Here is a 16,708-nt window from a genome sequence, read left to right as displayed (position 1 = left end):
TCTAGCAGGGGAAATCCTTTGGTCCCCCACGAGCCAGCGGACTCGTGATCCAGCCCATCCCAAAACATCGCTCAAAGCAAGGGAGATCAGCCACCCTCCAGCCACAGCTCTCTTTCCATTGGCCCTGGCACCTCAAGCGAGCATTAGGGCTAGAGGCACGAATTACAGATCACCCACAAGTCAGCAAAATGACCCCTTCCTACAAACAGTCCTCGGAACTTCCTTCCCCAGCGTTCACACGGATCAGAGTCCCTGGCTCCGGATAAAGCAATGCCAGACTTGGCTAAATGGATAGAGATGAAGGAGGGACAGACCTTTAACAGCCCCCTCTGCCCCAAGCTATTCTATAATTCTTCAAGTGGCTCCATGTCTCGTGCAGGGGGGCAGGCCAGGGAAATGCCCAGGCGCAGCCATGCCAGCCCTGAGGTCCCCAGGGAGGAGGACGTGCTGCGCTTGGCTCGTCACAGGGTCCCTGCTCATCGTCTGAACGCAGACGAGAGGCAGCATCAGTGTAACCTGACCTGATAATGTAAATAGGGTGAAATGAAATATGGTTCGCCACCTCCCCAGCTTTGGCGAATGTTTATTTTGAATAACATGCTTATCTGCTCCAACTGCTCACCATCTGTTTTCAGTCTCCACCAGGCTAATATTTTTCACATTTAGGAACTGAGAAATGGGAAGAATTACATTTAAATTTTATTAACATCTTTCCTCCGCTCCAAGGTTGCCTTTCCTTCCCCTTGATGGCTCTAAGCCATCTGTAGAGCACCTTTGCAGTTCTCCAAGGCATGCAGATGAGAGGTGATCTACATGCAAAGCAAGAGCATCATTACTCAGGCTTCCAGAAGATGCCATTTACCGCTTCCCCACAGCAATTCCCTTCCTCACCTGCTTCCAGACAGCTTCCCCCAAGCTCAAACTCAAATCACATCATCAAGGGAAAAGTAATAGTTTATCTTTTTGCAGCATTGCTGCATCAAAAAGCAATGGAGGGAGAAGACTGAAGATAAGCATCAGGAAGAAGGCAGCCAATACAGCAGCTTTCAGAAAAAAAGGATGGTTGGGTCTGTCCCAATTTGGAGGAAGAGTGAGACACTGGGAGGTCTGTAGTCAAGATGACTTCTCTCTACAAATATTGACATATATTTGCTTGTGGGGTGGTTTCTAGAAGTCTTTCTTTGCTGGAGTCAACAAAAGGTGATTTATAGCCAGCAGTGGGGGACACGAGTGTGTGGCATAACCAGGTCACCAGCAAGGGCTGGTCACATGAGGTCCCTCTCCATCCTCCTCCCTCCATGCCACGGAGCTGGCCAAGATGCTACTACAGCATCAGTGGCAGTGGGTAACTCATGTCACTGTACAGATATTTCCTCCACTCCATGTGATCAGCCTATTTTTACCCTGTTTAGCTCAGTTTTATGGCACATCCAGGCTCCTGAGCTGTAAGATGCTGTGGGAGTGGAGAGGGCTCGGCACCTCTCAGGAGAGCCTTGCATCACACAGGAGGGAGCTGCTGAGCCTGGGATAGGCATTTTATAAATCAAAAATAAACGCGTGTATCTCCTTTGCCATCTAGTCCTCTCCCACACACAGCTGTTTCACTTTAAATCTCAATTCAATGTGAAACTCAGATAGAAGAACTTGAAAGAGCAAAGTATGTTATCGTTCGCAAGCAGTCCAGAAAGCAGTTAATAAGGGAAATAAGATTAATAATTTATTCCTGAAGGCAGACTGCAGATCTTTATCCGTCTTGCCCTTCAGTGATTTTTATAAAATCCTATTAATGTGTCGGGCTCTACGAACCCAGCGGTAGCACAGGTTGGATTTGGGAGCAGTTCCCAGGCAGACACGGCGGCTGCAGCTCCGGCTCTGCCCGTGCCTCGGCCATGTCAGACCCAGCACACAAACCTGCCTGCATGGCATTCCTGCCTCCTCAGCTCTGCTTTCCTCTGAGGCCACGGGCTCAGGCCAGGACCAAACCCTGGCTGCAGGATTCACCCCACGAACTATCACACCAACATGCCCCGGAGCTGTGGTACATCAAACCCCCAAATTCTGGTCATCTCGCTTCTACAAGAACACAAACCATCCCGCTGTGGTGATCCCCACTCTCCTGCTCTCTTTTCCATGAAGGAGGCAGGGAATAATGACCCTGACAGCCATTTCCACCCAGGAGCTGTTGCTGCTCTAGCCACCACACCACAGCCATTCCCTTCCCACACCGCTAGCATCCCTACAAATAAATTTTGGGGACCCAAGTTCATCCCTTGATGACCCTGGCAGCAGCTTTTGCTCATCACTGTCTCCAAGGGATGCTGTGAGCTCTGCTGTGGTGCCCTGGGGCACGGAACCCTCCTCATCCTCACCAGCTGATTGCTCTGTCCTCATCAGAGACAGCCACCCTGGAGGGAGGAATACACTCCTGGAATACAGCCCAGGAGAATACTTTCCTGGAAACCAAGGTCTGCATTGCAGTTTTAGAATAGGAAGCACTTTGGGGATTGAGGGGAGTGACACAGTCACCCCAAACACTCCTTTTGGCTGGGTTAGAACCTGGGACAGGGCACTCATTCAGCAAAGCCAGAGTTGCTCGCTAATTCATTTGCTTAGTTACTGCTAAGTATTTCGGCAATTTCTCATTAAGTCCTTGTTCCATTTAAGATTACAGAATCAAGACTTTTATTTTTTTTTAAATCACCCACTCCCATAGCAATATTAAGAAATATTTCCTCCTCCACACTATTTACTCCTTGGGCGAAAGCACTCGGAATGAAAAATGAAAGCAGTTACAGATATCAAACGGGCAATTATCACAATCACGGCAAAAAATGAGGTCTCAAAAGTCTCAGCCTGTTGCACTGCTCTCCAAAGCCTCTGACTCCGAGCAGAACAACAGTGGCAGGAGCAAAGTTTCCAGATGGGAACATCTGTGTCTCATTTGCCGCAGGGAAGAAAACACCAGGAAGATTAACGGCTCCCGAGGCTGGTGGAGCCCAGACACAACACGTACAGAAGGGGTACCACGGAGAAAGGCTCGCAGCAACAGCCTGATAGCAAAATTGTGGTTTTTTAATTTAATGATTATTTTGTGGCGCTTCTACATGTGGGGAAATGAGGTGTCGGGGCAAAATAGAGCTCGGGTTTTACTTATTGGGAATGCTGCGCAGAGTGAAAGCAAGAATTGAGTTAATTATGCTTGTAATAAAAAAAAAAGTAAAATAAAAGCAGCCCTTTTATCGTCTCAGCTACTTTTTAGATAGAAAAATTAATATTAAGAGTTGGATTTAAGGGGTTACACTCCCAAGAGGTCTGAAATTGTTCCCTGCCCAGAGCATCAAGGCCATGGATTCGCCCCTCCAGGGTCCAGTGAACACCAAGTTCATACCACAGAGTATGAAGTGATCCAACAAGTGGGAAACTCATGGTTGAATGACCAAGTCTCCCCTGGCAATGGCAACAAAAGCCTGTTTTTCCCTTAGGAGCATTCCTCAAATTCTGCCACAGTTTAGGGACCACATTTCCAAAGGTGGGCAGGCCTATAATCCACAGGTTCTACAGAAGAACAGCTGAGCACTGTAATTTTGAGAGTGCAGATCTGTTTCTCATTCTGCTTAGGCTAAACACCATGGAGTAAATAAAGCTGGAACTTTTGTACCTGTAAAATTTTGGGAGGTCCATAAGAGGGGAAACACAGTGAAACAAGCTCTAACTTTAAAAAGCATTTTCCACCTTAACAGAGGCTTCGAGACAGCCTTCAGGACATGATTCTATCTAGCCCTCATAAATCCTTTTAAAACATGGATTGCTGGCCATTTAACAAGCAGCTCCACCCTTCTCCTGCTCTCCAGATGAAACACATTCACACTGGGCTCCATTTTGTTCCCTCCTTCTCCAACCCAGCAGTACCAGCAAAGCAGCAGAGCCTGGGGAACTGTGGTTAATTGGCATCCTCTAATTACTAATTAGCTCCAAGGGGCTCTCTGCAGCTCTGAACAGCCAAGAGGAATCCATCCACTGATTTAAACAGGCTTGGGAAAAGCAGAGCTGCCGGAGCAGGCTCCTAGGAGTGACCCAAGGAACTGCAGAGGGAACCCACAGCTCCCCATGGACGACCCAGCACGGGACCACCACCACTGCAGCCCTTGCTGGGCTGCTCAGGAACAGCTCTGGAGGAGCCTCAGGGAGGGTTATAGGGTTCTCTCATCCAAGGGGAGCATTCCTAAGGGGTTCTGGCTGCTCTACAGCCTCTCCTGCACAAGAGCCTCTCGCACAGATGCTGCAATTAGAGGTGTCCGAGCAGCGTTTGTGGTTTAAAAATCCATCATAAGAGATTTAAGCCACAAATTCATCCCACCATCACTCCACAAACTCCATTTAGGACTCTGAGCCTCTTTGCTGCCTTCCCCCAAGAGAGCTGAGGAAAGGGCAATGTGCACAGAGCAGATCCCAGCAGGAGCTGACAGCCACCAATGCAGCACACGCAGCGAGGCCACAGCTCCCACACTGCAGCACTGCCCTTCTCCCTGCTGAGCTGCTCCAGGAAATCCAGGTGAGCACTGCAGGTCTGGCATTCCCATGGCTTCCCCAGGAGAACCCCCTTCCCAGGGGAATCCTGCAGCTTCTGCACTGTGAGTCTGGTTATCCCAAAAGCGATGGTCACCGGGTCAGCAAGCCTCAGTTTTCACTGCCCGGTGTTTCCTGCCCCAGCTCTCAGTTTCAGTAGGAAAAGCTGTGGAAAAAGAGGACATTTTCAATCCATTTCCATAAGAGATTTAGGAGGTGCTGAGAAGGATGCTGTTTCTGGGTCAGCACAGTGAGCCCCTTTGCTGAAGGTTTCCCACCAGCAGTCCTGCTCTGCTCACTGTGGGATGAATCCCTGCCTCTCCAAGGACAATCATTTGGGGAGCTTCCTCTGAGAAAAGCATCCCAATGAGCAGAGGCCACTGCGCTGCCTGGAGCATTTTTAACCCCAAGCAGCTGAGGGATGGTGTGATACCCCTTATCACAGTGCCAGCTGAGCTCAGATCCCAATCCCACAGCCCCTGGCATTTCAGATCCTGCCCATCCTTGTGCTTCTGGTCCCAGTTAGCTGCTGGGAATAAATCTGGCCACACGCAGGACAAGTTTCTACAGGGATGGGCATGATCTGTACAAAAGCTCCCACAGATTGTGATGAGGACAGCAAGGTTTACTGCAGATTTTTGTCATCAGAGAACTCAGAAATCCTTCAGCCAGAGCGGCTCTTTCAGGAGAGACAGTCTTGTCTGGGCAAACGTGTCCTTCCCTCAGTAATCCCTGAGATGGGACTGGACCTCCACAGTGATGCTGCCTCACTGGGTACAGCAAACACAGGCATTGTCCATGACTTGGACAGGTCCCCATCCCACGCTGACACACCCCAGGGATCCACACAGCAGGGCAGAGACAGCCTGGAGCACCTCAGAGGTGCAAGCAACACAAGGAGAAAGGGGAACGGCCTGAAAAAAAATCATTAAATCTTTCAAAATAAAAGGATGAATTCAAACCCGCCTTAAAATCACCCAGTGACTGAAGATTTGGGAGCTTTAAACCTGATTACTAAAGACATATAGGAAGATTTGCATAAGAAGACATCCCTCTCGCTGTCCTCCATCTTCCAAACCCTGCTGCTTGATGGTTTGGTCCTCAACACTATAAATCAACCTTAAAACCAGCACTGACCTCAGAAAACAACCAGTACTGAGCAAATCTGGATTTCTTAGAGCATCATGAATATCACTGAGCACACAGGGATCTGGGCTGATGAGAACAGAAACAGCAGGTCTGGGGTTTAAGGGTAGGGGTATCTGGTGATTAGAGAGTACTCCAAATGAGTACAACACAAACTGAGATTAAAAAGTCTCTGCATACAAAGCAGCAGTGCCAGCATCTCAAGTACCACCACCAATAACTGTAAATAACAAGCAATTAAAAAAAGCAAGGTCGCTTCTTTGAGAAGTGAGATCTCAAGGCAGAAAACCACATTTAATCCATAACAACCAGCGTGACCACAGAAAGGCAAAATAATACCAAGGACACCCAAAGCTATTACAAAAACCTACATTAAACTAGAAAAAAACCCCCCAAACTGACAACAAACCCATTTGTTAAGCACAGAGCAGGTACAAATCCTGACCATCTGGAGAAGGAAGCAGTCCAGAAAGTCAGAGGGCCAGTTCAGATGAAAACAATGGTCGTTTCAGCAAAAACAAAACAGAAACTGAATCCAGTGCAAAACAAACCACGAACCAAGTTCTACCACAAACCCAAAATGAAGCAATCAAGGAAGGATACAGAAAAACATCCCCCTTGGGTCCCTGAAGTCATACCATTTCCAAATATAAAACAGAGTCTAACACAGAGTCTCCCTTCTCCAGATGGAGGCTGAAGAGCAGGAGCTCACCACTGCCAGCCAGCTCCAGGGCTAAAGCTCCACCAGACTTTATCCAAAACTGGGCAGGTTGTCCAAGAAATCAAGGAGGAACTTGGGAAAAATTCAGGAAATCTTTCATCCTCATTATTTACAACTTCTACAAGTGCCAGAGGAGACTCCATCCCTTTGTCAGTTTGTGCAGGGAAGGGTCAGAGCAGGGACCAGACTCTGCTCTGTGGGGAAAAGGGGAACGGGCAGGAAGTGATGCCCAGTTTTTCATCTGAACGTGAAAAGCTTCTTTACTGTGTGGAATTGCCCAGGAAAGGCAAATATCTCCCTCACTGGAGGTATTCCAGAACTGTCTGGACACAACCCTGTGCCACATGCTCTGGGATGACCCAGCTGGAGCAGGGATGTGGGACCAGCAGCCCCACTGTGGTCCCTTCCTATGAGCCACCCTGAGGTTGTGTGACCAGGAGTGTCCCCTGCCCTAGAGTGTCCCCTGGCTTTTCCAGGCAGCCCTGGCACAGTGCTGGCCGTGCTGCCCACACCAACAGCTCTGCCCTGCTGATATTGCTGAGGGAGCCAAGCATCACTAATGACTCCCCAGCTCACTTCATTCACTTGGGCGCTAAGTGCATTCAGTGCTGCCCAGCTAATAGTCCCTGCCGTCAGTGGCACACACAGGAGCCCTGCCAAGATGACAATTCTGTCTCTTAAAAACCCTCTTCACACCACCACACAAATGGCTCTTCCTCTGTGCCCCAAGCCTGACCAGCTTGTGGGAAATTTCCACCATCCCTGGAGCTGGAAGCACAGGAGGAACGCATTTAGGGGTGTGGGGCCCCTACACACCTGGAGCCCCAAGAGCCAGCATCTCCTGCAGAGTCCAGGCACAGAGAGATTGGGATGGACAGTAGAACCATCAATGTTCACTATTTAAATCATGGAATGCTTAGGATTGGAAGGGACCTTAAAGATCACTCCATTCCAAACCGCTGAACACCTTCCACCAGACTAGGTTACTCCAAGCCCTGTCCAACTGGAACACGAGCACTGCCAGGGATGGGGGATCCACAGCTTCTTGGTCTGCTCCCAGCAGAGATGGATGCACAGAAGTGACTGGTTCTGCTGTGTCTCCTTCCCCTCCCTCTCGTGGGCGGCAGGGGTGGAGAATTTCCATGGATAACCTCTGGAGGTTCAGAAATGCACGGGACTGGAGAGTGAAGGCTGGTTCAGCTGCTGCTGCACTTGCTTTCAACCCATCACACAGCAACACAGCACAGACAAGACTTTCTAATTCATCACTCTTAGGATTGTCCTCAAGTAGTTAGCAGTAACCTGCATTAACCTGCTCCCCATCAACTGGGGCACAGGGGAAAGACAAAAACCCAAAAAGCTTAATTGCCAAAATTGTGAGACCAGGGCACAAAACAACCCAGCAAACCCCTAAGTTTATTCTAAACTGCTGTTTTCCTCCCCTGGTCTCAGCAAAGCCTGTGACACAGGGCCTATAAATTTCCTCTAATGATGCAGCAGTGAGGCAGAGCCCCATCTGTGCCTGGGCACAGGTGAGACTTTTCACTCTCGTGTAAGTGCAGGCTGCCTTTCAATTACACTCACCAGCCCATTAGGCAAATTAGATTTGCATATGAGAGGATAACTAGAAAGTCAAGAAATAGGCCCTGAAGGAAAATACGTTCTGTAAGCTACATGTCCCTGGGAAGATGTGGACAGGGAGTTTGCTGTTCAACCCTTCAGGTTTTCATGGTGTTCAGGTTTCTCTCAGAGCTGGCGTGGGTTTGAGGACAGCCTCTCCACCAGGCAGAACTGAAGCCAGACAAAGACATCTGCGTTCCCTGCATCCCCACCTCCCTAAAAAGATGCCCATTTCTGCAGGGCTTTGCATCATTTGCAGGTTCTGCCTTGCAGTATGCTGGAAAGGAGATTAAAATATTACTGGTGTGAGAGAATTTCAATTGATTCCACCTGGGTTTCAATAATATCTCACTGAACTACAGAATTACTCCCAGCACCCTAAGAAGGTCCAGAGGGACATGATACCCAGTGGTATGGCATTACACAGGTGTCCCATGTCACTGAGGACACTCATGTGGACTAAACAGCTCTGCTCAGGTGATTCTGAAGAATTCATCCGCCTGCACACACTTTTTTTTTTTTCCTGGTGAGTGTATGCAAAACAGAGACAACCTAGCTCATCTCCCAGAATCCAGATGGCACTTGCAAACCTTGTCTGTGTATCAAATGTTGTTTTTTAGATCAAGTGTCCCTGGTTGACAACACAGAACTTCACGATGCTATCTTTAGAGAGGCTTCTCTGCAAAGAAACACCCTTGGAGCATACGTTGCAGGAATATGCTAATGTGGCAGGGTGTTTTCAGCGGCCACAAATGGATCTGTTCCTGGGAGCTCAGACGCCCCACAACAAACTGAGCCTGGCTGGACATAAAGGGTCACCCAGCCCCTATGGAAAAGATGCACCAACAAGTTAAAATTTGCAGAGAAAGGTTATGTTACACCACTGGAGAGATGCAGGATGAGCTCACAGTAAGTGCACTCACACACAAATTATGATTATTACCAAAAAACCCTACTAAATGAGTGAGGGCAGCTCAAAACAGACAGCAAAATTGGAGACTTTCCATTCCTTGACTTCTCCTACAAGTTTAGAGATTCTTGCCCTATTTCCTGTTAAGCTAAGTGCGGCGATCTTATAAAAACCCAATGGTTTTTCTTCCTTAAGGGCTTCACTTCCTCCTCCACAATTTGTGCAAAGATAAAAGCAGCACATGCAAAGTACATTCTTTAAAACCAGCCCATTAATAAGGGACAAAACTCTACAGAAGTTGCAGTTTCACGTATTCCTGAGATGGCCATGTTACCTCCAATCAAAAAAAAAACCAGTAGCAGTTGCTAAAAGAAAACACCAGCACCCCCCCAAAAAACCCACTCTGAGCTGTTTTCTATTCTCCTCAGCTCCAAGAACAAGAATCATCACCTGCATGTGAAAAGGCATGAAAATCCCCTGACTAATACACACTCCCCACTAAGCACCAAAATGGCCTAAGAAAAACCAAGAAAAAAAACAAAGCAAGCTGCAGAAACAGGTTATGGTGCAGCTCAACCCTGGGATCAGAAGGTGACACCAACAGCACTGAGGTGGCAGAAATAACCCCTCGCGCCCGCTGCTGAAAAGAACATTTCAGAACAGTGACATCAGGTAAAGCAGCAGCTTTTGAAAAAAAGAAAGTGATCCAGGAGGTAGCTCCTTCCATATTGCAGGCGCTCACAGTAAACACCATATGGCCTGTTAATTTAATTAGGGAGAAGAAACCCCCGAAGTTTGAGATTTGACTTTGAAGGGTTTAAAACAAGTCTGAGGAAAATCGCTCGAGATATTCCATGAGGTTGCCTTGCCTCCTTCATCCACCTTCTGACCTGCTGTACCTGGTGGCTCTCCCCAGGCTGCACAGCACCCCTAAGAGCTGGAGTTTTTTTAGAAGCCCACTACCTTCCCCACCACTGCACCTGCATGGATGCTTCCCGGAAGATCTGGGTGGTCCATGCCAGGAGAGGCCTGGATCAGGAAGGAGGGACTCAGAGCAAATAAACCAAGTACTTCAGCTGAACACGCCTTCTCAGAGAGCAAGCAGGATTTTTATTTTAAATCCTCACAATCTGCATTGGCAGGTCCCACCTGTCAAAGGGAGGATGGAACTCATGGTGAAGGTCAATGTGACAAATGGTGGAGCACCGATGCTGAGACACTAAGCCTCAGGGCAAGTCCATTCCCCATCCATAAGTAAATTTGCATCTGTAGTCTTGAGATCAACCAACCAAGCTCCAGCTGTCCGTAAAGACTTTTGTATCTGAGCAAAGTCTCAGGGCAGTGTCTAATTCCAGACTAGGCAGGAGACTGTTTGTTGAATAAAATGTCATTCTCAATTAAGAACATATCTTCCATGTCTCTTTGTGAGCAGAGAGGGGCATTTCTACGATCATTTCCAGCTAGAGGTTTGCTTTCCTGCATGTGTCCCACGATGGGACACTGCAGCACCACTGCCACGCTGCCCTGCCAGGTCTGTGCACGAACTGCTCAGTGCATCACAGCAGGAACAAGACAGATCCCATGGAAGCGGTTGCTGGGGCACCACCACAAATGCAAAGATACAAAAGTTCCCCAAGGAATGGCCTCCCAAGCTGTAACAGCTGAGGCTTACCAGGCTCTGGTAGGCTCTCACCTTCAGCAGCCCCCTGAGGGCCAGGCAGCAGCAGGAACATCTCCATGGTGCTCCAAGGATCACCATCCCCTCACCAGCTGCTCTGCCAGGAGCCTCCAGCACAAACCTCATCAGCACAACCTTTAGGGGACCCAGCTGGGTAAGGGAACCCCAACATTTCTCCACAGAGGTGTGAGTGACCAGCCTCGAGCCTGGGACAGGGCTTTGGCACCCAGGCTGCTCGGGCAGGGGCACAGAGGGAAGCTCTGCCTGATGCCTCCAGCCTGGGCACGAGCTGCCTGGCTCCTCTATTCCTGGCTGCACAAAGTAGGTCAGGGCAGCGTGGGCTGATCCCACAGGACGTGACCCACCTGAGTTCCCCACCAGAGATGCTCCGTGCCTCTGAAGAGCAGGTGCATTTCCCTGGCCCAGGTAGGGCAGCAAGGGATGCTCCCTCCCTCCCTCCTCTTACCAGCTGCAGCCCATCTCGTCTTGAGGAAAACCCAGGATGCTCCATGCCAGCACTACCCCAGGGGGTATTCTGGGAGGTCTGGACTTTCATGGAACCTGTTGCCCTGTAGATAAACCGTACCAGGAGAAAAATCACACTGTTCTTAGAAATTTGTAACCACAGTTGGCATGGAGTTTCTCCTTGGCTCCTCTCAACAGCTGACTACACTCACAAATTAACATCCCACTTGTTTAATTATGTTTTCCTTTTCCTTATCCAGACCCAGGCTGGGATCTGTATGTCCCTTTAATAGGTGTGTTACAACAGTATGCCAGAGTTTCCCATTTTCTAGTTAAAAAAAAAAAAAAAAAGCCAAAAAACAAGCCCAAACCCAAATAACATAACATCTAAAGCCCTGCAGACTTCTTCCTGCTAGCACGGAAACCTCCTCTCAGGACACTGCAAAGATTTAATTTACTACCAATTGCCCTCTGGTTATTTTACATTTATGGGGTGGGGGCTGAAGAAAGGAAGAAAGCAGAGAGGGCGTAATTAGCTTTGCTTGTAAAATGTTCATCCCAGTTGTAACGGCAACTGAAGCCTATCGGGGGCTTAATAGATTTCAGGGTTTTGTTGAAGCTGAAGGGTCTGTGTGGGGTGGGAATAAAAAACAGGGGGAAAAATATTTAAAAAAAAAAAAATCAATAAGTGGATCCTACATCTTGCCACAGCCCCATATGGAAGTAATCAAGCACAAGGGTGGCAGCTGGGGCCAATAACAGTCACCTGCAGTTGAGGGACGTGGGGGTTTGGGATGGGTTTTTAATGCTAATTTCCTGGAGGAACAATGCGGGAGCGGCAGGCGAGGGCGGCTGAATGGGGAGCAGCGGAACAATGGCTGCACCTGGCGCTGCACGGAGCGGGCACGCGGCCGCAGCGCCCCGCACATCTGTTCGCACAATGCCCGCTCCCCCCAGCACCCGCAGCCCGCAACAGGTCCGGGCCCCAGCCCTCCTCACCCTCCTCTCCTGGATGCTTTCGGGGCTTTCCAGGGTGGTTTTTTTTTTGGTGAGAGGGATGGTTACGCGGCATCCCACGGGCAGGTTGCGGCATCCCGCTGCCACAGGTGAGGCGAGGAAGGAAAACTGACTCTTGGCTTTGAAGATCTGCAGGTGTCGGTTCTTCTGAATGGTCTTCTGGCCACCTGTGAGTGTCCTCCTTCAATACTGCCCCCCCCAAGTCCTGCTGCAGCCACCAGAGATGGGAATCCCGCGGCCGGGAGCACGCCGAGGAAATTCAATACGCGTTATTCTAAAACCTTAAGCTTAGCTTATAAAAATGCCACTGCCCAGCCCAATAAAAGGCATGATAGTTACACTTTAAAATGCTTTGAAACCTCTGAAATTGCTATTGTCCTGTCGGACATAAGCTGCTGACACACAAAGCCATGCTAAGGTCAAGGTCCTGCCTCAGAAAATTGCTTGCAGACCCAGGAACTGAACCCAAGCCTCTCCGTGCTGCGCTTCAACTGTGGGATCACCGCTCACCGTTTCTTCCTGGCTGCTGCTCCCCTTCTAAACAAAGGTTTTTCCAGCCGTTCCCTGAACGCTGCGTGAATTGAGGCAGTCTCCATCATAAAAATAAAAGTTGAACAGACTCCCAGAGACCTGCAGTGACGCTGCCCCCAGGGACTGCTCTGGAGTGTCTGTCGAAACACATTTCATACCTAGCTCCTAACAAGCAATCAGATATGGAAAAAGATAAATAGATAAAGGCAAGCTTACTATCCAGCCCAGAACAAGTATGGATAAGCCAGCTCTTATAATGGGAAAAAACCCAAGAGGCAACAGATTATGACCATCTCCTGCTCAGATTTAAAAGCTAGCCAGCATTGACTTAAATCTGCCTCATGTGCCCAAGTCCTCAAATGACTGTATTCAGCTCTCTAGCTATGCTATAAACATCACACATACATGTCAAACAAATCCTGTTTTTTGTCCAAACCTTAAAAAAACAGATCTGGAGAAAACAAGAGGCCACCTGGCTCCCCCGTCCCATCCCATAACCGTGGGAGAGCGCTGCCTCCTGCTAAATGCTGCCGGTGGTGACTGCATTTATGGGTCAATTTGGGGACTGGAGGGCTGACTGACTTGAAAACTCAGCTCCTGCAGTCAAACCACACAAACCTGTCAAACCAGTGATAACCTCTACGAGCCAAAAATCCACCGTGGGCGGTGCAAGACAAAGCTCTGTAAAGCAGCAGTAAAATCATTTGGGACTCACACTCAATGCGACAGGCGAGGCAGCACTAAGTGAACCCCCGCTCTCTAGGGGACACTGGTCCGGTAAGACTGAGAAGAATAAACCAGAAAAAAACCCAAACCCAACAGCCTGACCCAGGGCTCACGTGAGCAAAGCTCCCTTTGCTTTGGCAGGTTTAAACAAGCCTCTGCAACACCAGCAGATGCAAGTTGCAAAAATAGCAGCATCTTGGAAGTAAGCAGGGGCTGTGGCTCCAGTCCCTGGGCAGAGCAGAGCCTGGCTTGGCAGCACTGGTTTGGCCTTTTCACCGTTAAATGGAGTTTCTGCTCTTTTCCTCGGGGCATTCCCTGTGTAATAGAGTTCTCAGATTAACGATTCACTCTCCTTGCCTTTAGCATTTGTGCTCCCTCCTCAAACCCTTCAAATCCTTCCCTTGGCGTTAGCTGCACTTTCCTGTTGGCAGTATTTGCTCAAACTGCCTTTGCTTTACTCCTTTTCCCTTGTTTCCCACACTGGAGTCTCTGAGTTTTGCATTACTTGTGTGTTTCTCTAACTGCTGGATGTGCTGGGCTACCTGGCTGGGAAAGGCACACAGCCATTTAGGTGAAGCCTAGGTAGTTCCAAAAACCAGACTAAACATCTTTTCCATATTAATGGTGAAAATCATGTCATCCAGCAGACAATAGTGGGGGGGGGGGGGTGTGAAAAAGTGTCTTTACTTAGATTTCCTGCAGCATTTCTATAAAATTATTTAGACTGGTAACAGAGTTTCAAGCCACCTTCTTCCCCAAAATACAACCACCTCTCTCATCTAAGAACTCAGCTCATCAGGCACCCTAAATCCTTTTTTAAAGATAAAGGAGCCCAGTGAAAAAAAATAAAGTTTCCTGCAGGGCTTGAGCAAGACTCTTCCAAATTAGTTGTTTAATGGCCAAATCGTGCTGCCCTGATGCCGGCAGAACTTCCGTTTGCTTAATCAGGGCTCGACTCGCAAGGAGACCGCAGGAGCAGCTGCTCCAACACCCTGCACTGCCTTCACAAATTCGGGAAGTCTCCAGGAGAGGAGCAGCAGAGGAGCGTGCTCTTTGCTTCTAGATAACATCACACCCTGTATTATGGCTTCGCAGGACATTTTTGGGGTTTCAAACCCCTTTGTGCTGGTGCACTTTGAGACACTGAAGTGCACACACTCCTCCTGCCTCCTCTCCAGGGACATACAAGAGGTGTTTGGTGTGTCTCCAGAAGCAAACTTATAACATATAGTACTTTTAAAAGCCTCTATCCAAATGCTTGCATGATGCAAAAGAAGGAAACTTTAAGGTGGCCCATGGAGTGGCCAAACTGACCAAGCACACAGCTGCAGCCCAAGCATGCTGCCAGGGAGCCCAGCCAGGCTCTCCCTCAGGAAACCCCATCATTTGGCATGTTTGGGACTAACCTGGACAAAGCAACACCAAAGGGAATCATCCTGCACCAGGCAACCCAGCAAATATTCCTCTCTCTTTTTCCAGCCTGACAGCAAGTGATGCTCAGCCACATTTCAGCTCCCCAAACTCTAAGTGCTGATTTTGGTGCATCTCCCGTGGCTGGGCAGGATTTCTCCAGCACATAAAATGGACTGAGTACCACTGCACAGGAGCTGAGTGGTGTAGAGGACAGAAAAAGCTGGTAATATTTGGGGGAGCAGCTTAAACATGCAACAGAGGGATCTTTCCAATAAGCTACACCAGAGGGTCAGAGGAGTAATTTCAACTGCTGAGCCTTCCCAAAAGACAGGGAGTGAGGAAAAGGGCAGGTTTAAACTAAATATGCAAAATCCAGGGATTACAATAGAAAAAGAGAAAATACAGCCTGTCTACAGCCTGACAGTGCAAATATATACGGGAGGTTTGTTCTGGTATCAGGAGATTGATCTGGGAGATTTAGATGCTGGGAGCATCAGTTGCTGCTCAAAGAGTGCAAAGACAAAAAGGGAGCAGCCTCTGCCACAATGCAGAGGAGCCCTGAAAACACGGGGAAAATTAAGGAAATTTGGGAGCCAATGGAAGAAATCCACCTCTGCAGTTTACACCCCCCTCCCAGCTTCAATACCAGCATGCAGAAACCAGAGTAAGCCTAGGCACAGCAGAAAACCACGTTCTGCTAAAACACACAAACCCCTTCCTGCTTTGCCATTTCCCCAGAAAACGTCAAATTCCAGCCCTCTGCTCGTGGAGGGGGGGTGGAGGGAAGAGGAAAGAAAAAAAAAAATAACCATTCCATAGCAACCCAGAACGAGCTGTACCGCAGCCCTCCTCAGAGAGAGTTTAGTGTTTTTTCAGCTGCAGAATCCTCGCATGCAGCCGGCTGGGCTATTGAAGTTTTCCCCAGCACTGCAGAGGACCGAGGCGAGGCTGGCAAAGCGCTGCGGCCGCCGCCGCTCCCACCCTCTCCCGGTGGCTGTCCCCGAGCTGGAGGCTCTCCCCAGCCCGCCCGCAGAGCACGAGGAGCTCCCCAAACCCTGCCGGCGGCACCAGGGCTGAGCATCCCCCCGAGCATCCCCCGCGGCCCCGGCTACGCCGAGCGCTGCTTAAAAATAACCCCGTTCCTTGCTTACCCTAGCCAGCGAGGTTGCAAGGATCCAGCTGCTGTGCAATACACCTCGTTTCTTTCAAACAGAAAGCAAAGCGCTCTTCTTCCTCCTCCTCCTCCTCCGCCCGTGATCTTCGAGCGCAGCCGGAGCTCAGCCTGCCTTCTCCTTTCATTAGCTGGACATGTGTCAGGTCCCGCACATCTGCGATTTCTCACTGCCTGGAGCCGCCTGTCCGATTCCAGGGAAACACAGATGGATCCCAGATGGGAAGGTCCTGCCAAACAGACCAGCTCTCCACCTTGCCAGAATACCCAGCTTAGAGGCACACACCCTCGGCTCCCTGCCTGCGCCGCGCTGCTGCCAGGCTGCTCGCCAGCTGATGTCACCAGGCACACACCTACCAGCGCCTCGCCGCCCGCCTGACATTAACTTGTTAAATACACGGAATTTGTTTATGGCCGGCAGGAACAGCGAGGCAGCGGCAGGAGCTGAAGAAGCTGCCACCCTCCCCAAAGCAGCCCTGCCTTGTGCGGCACCGGGGGCGCAGCAGCCTTCTGCCTCAGCCCCGGGTTTTGAAATCGGGACGAGCTGTTGGGTAAAACCGGAGGATTAATTTTCCGAAGGTTTCCCCACGCGCGTAAATCTTCGCAGCGATCTCCCCCCACCAAGCCCGGTGCCAGAGTTTGCGGCGCTGGAAAGCTGGCATGTGTTAGCAATTAGAAGCAACAACAAGATAACAAGATACTGATGTTTCAAGGGTACCGAACGCGGACTGGAAAATTCAAAGC

General features: G+C 49.5%; 1 protein-coding gene across 15 annotated transcripts in view; it reads right to left on the bottom strand.

The window, feature by feature from the left end:
* The window catches only part of CBFA2T2 (CBFA2/RUNX1 partner transcriptional co-repressor 2), a 57,765-nt gene that overhangs the window by 20,416 nt on the left and 20,641 nt on the right, over nt 1-16,708 (bottom strand). For 6 of the 15 annotated variants that reach the window (XM_058422699.1, XM_058422698.1, XM_058422702.1 and 3 more), the window contains one exon: nt 15,945-16,148. The exons of 7 other annotated variants lie outside the window; for them this stretch is intronic. The gene's annotated coding sequence lies outside the window, so the exon portion shown is untranslated. 2 more of the 15 variants (XM_058422701.1, XM_058422700.1) reach the window with 2 other exon arrangements.

This window comes from Hirundo rustica, chromosome 16, assembly GCF_015227805.2.
Source record: "Hirundo rustica isolate bHirRus1 chromosome 16, bHirRus1.pri.v3, whole genome shotgun sequence".
In the NCBI taxonomy this organism is placed as follows: domain Eukaryota; kingdom Metazoa; phylum Chordata; class Aves; order Passeriformes; family Hirundinidae; genus Hirundo; species Hirundo rustica.
This window is presented reverse-complemented; position numbering and strand designations above follow the sequence as displayed.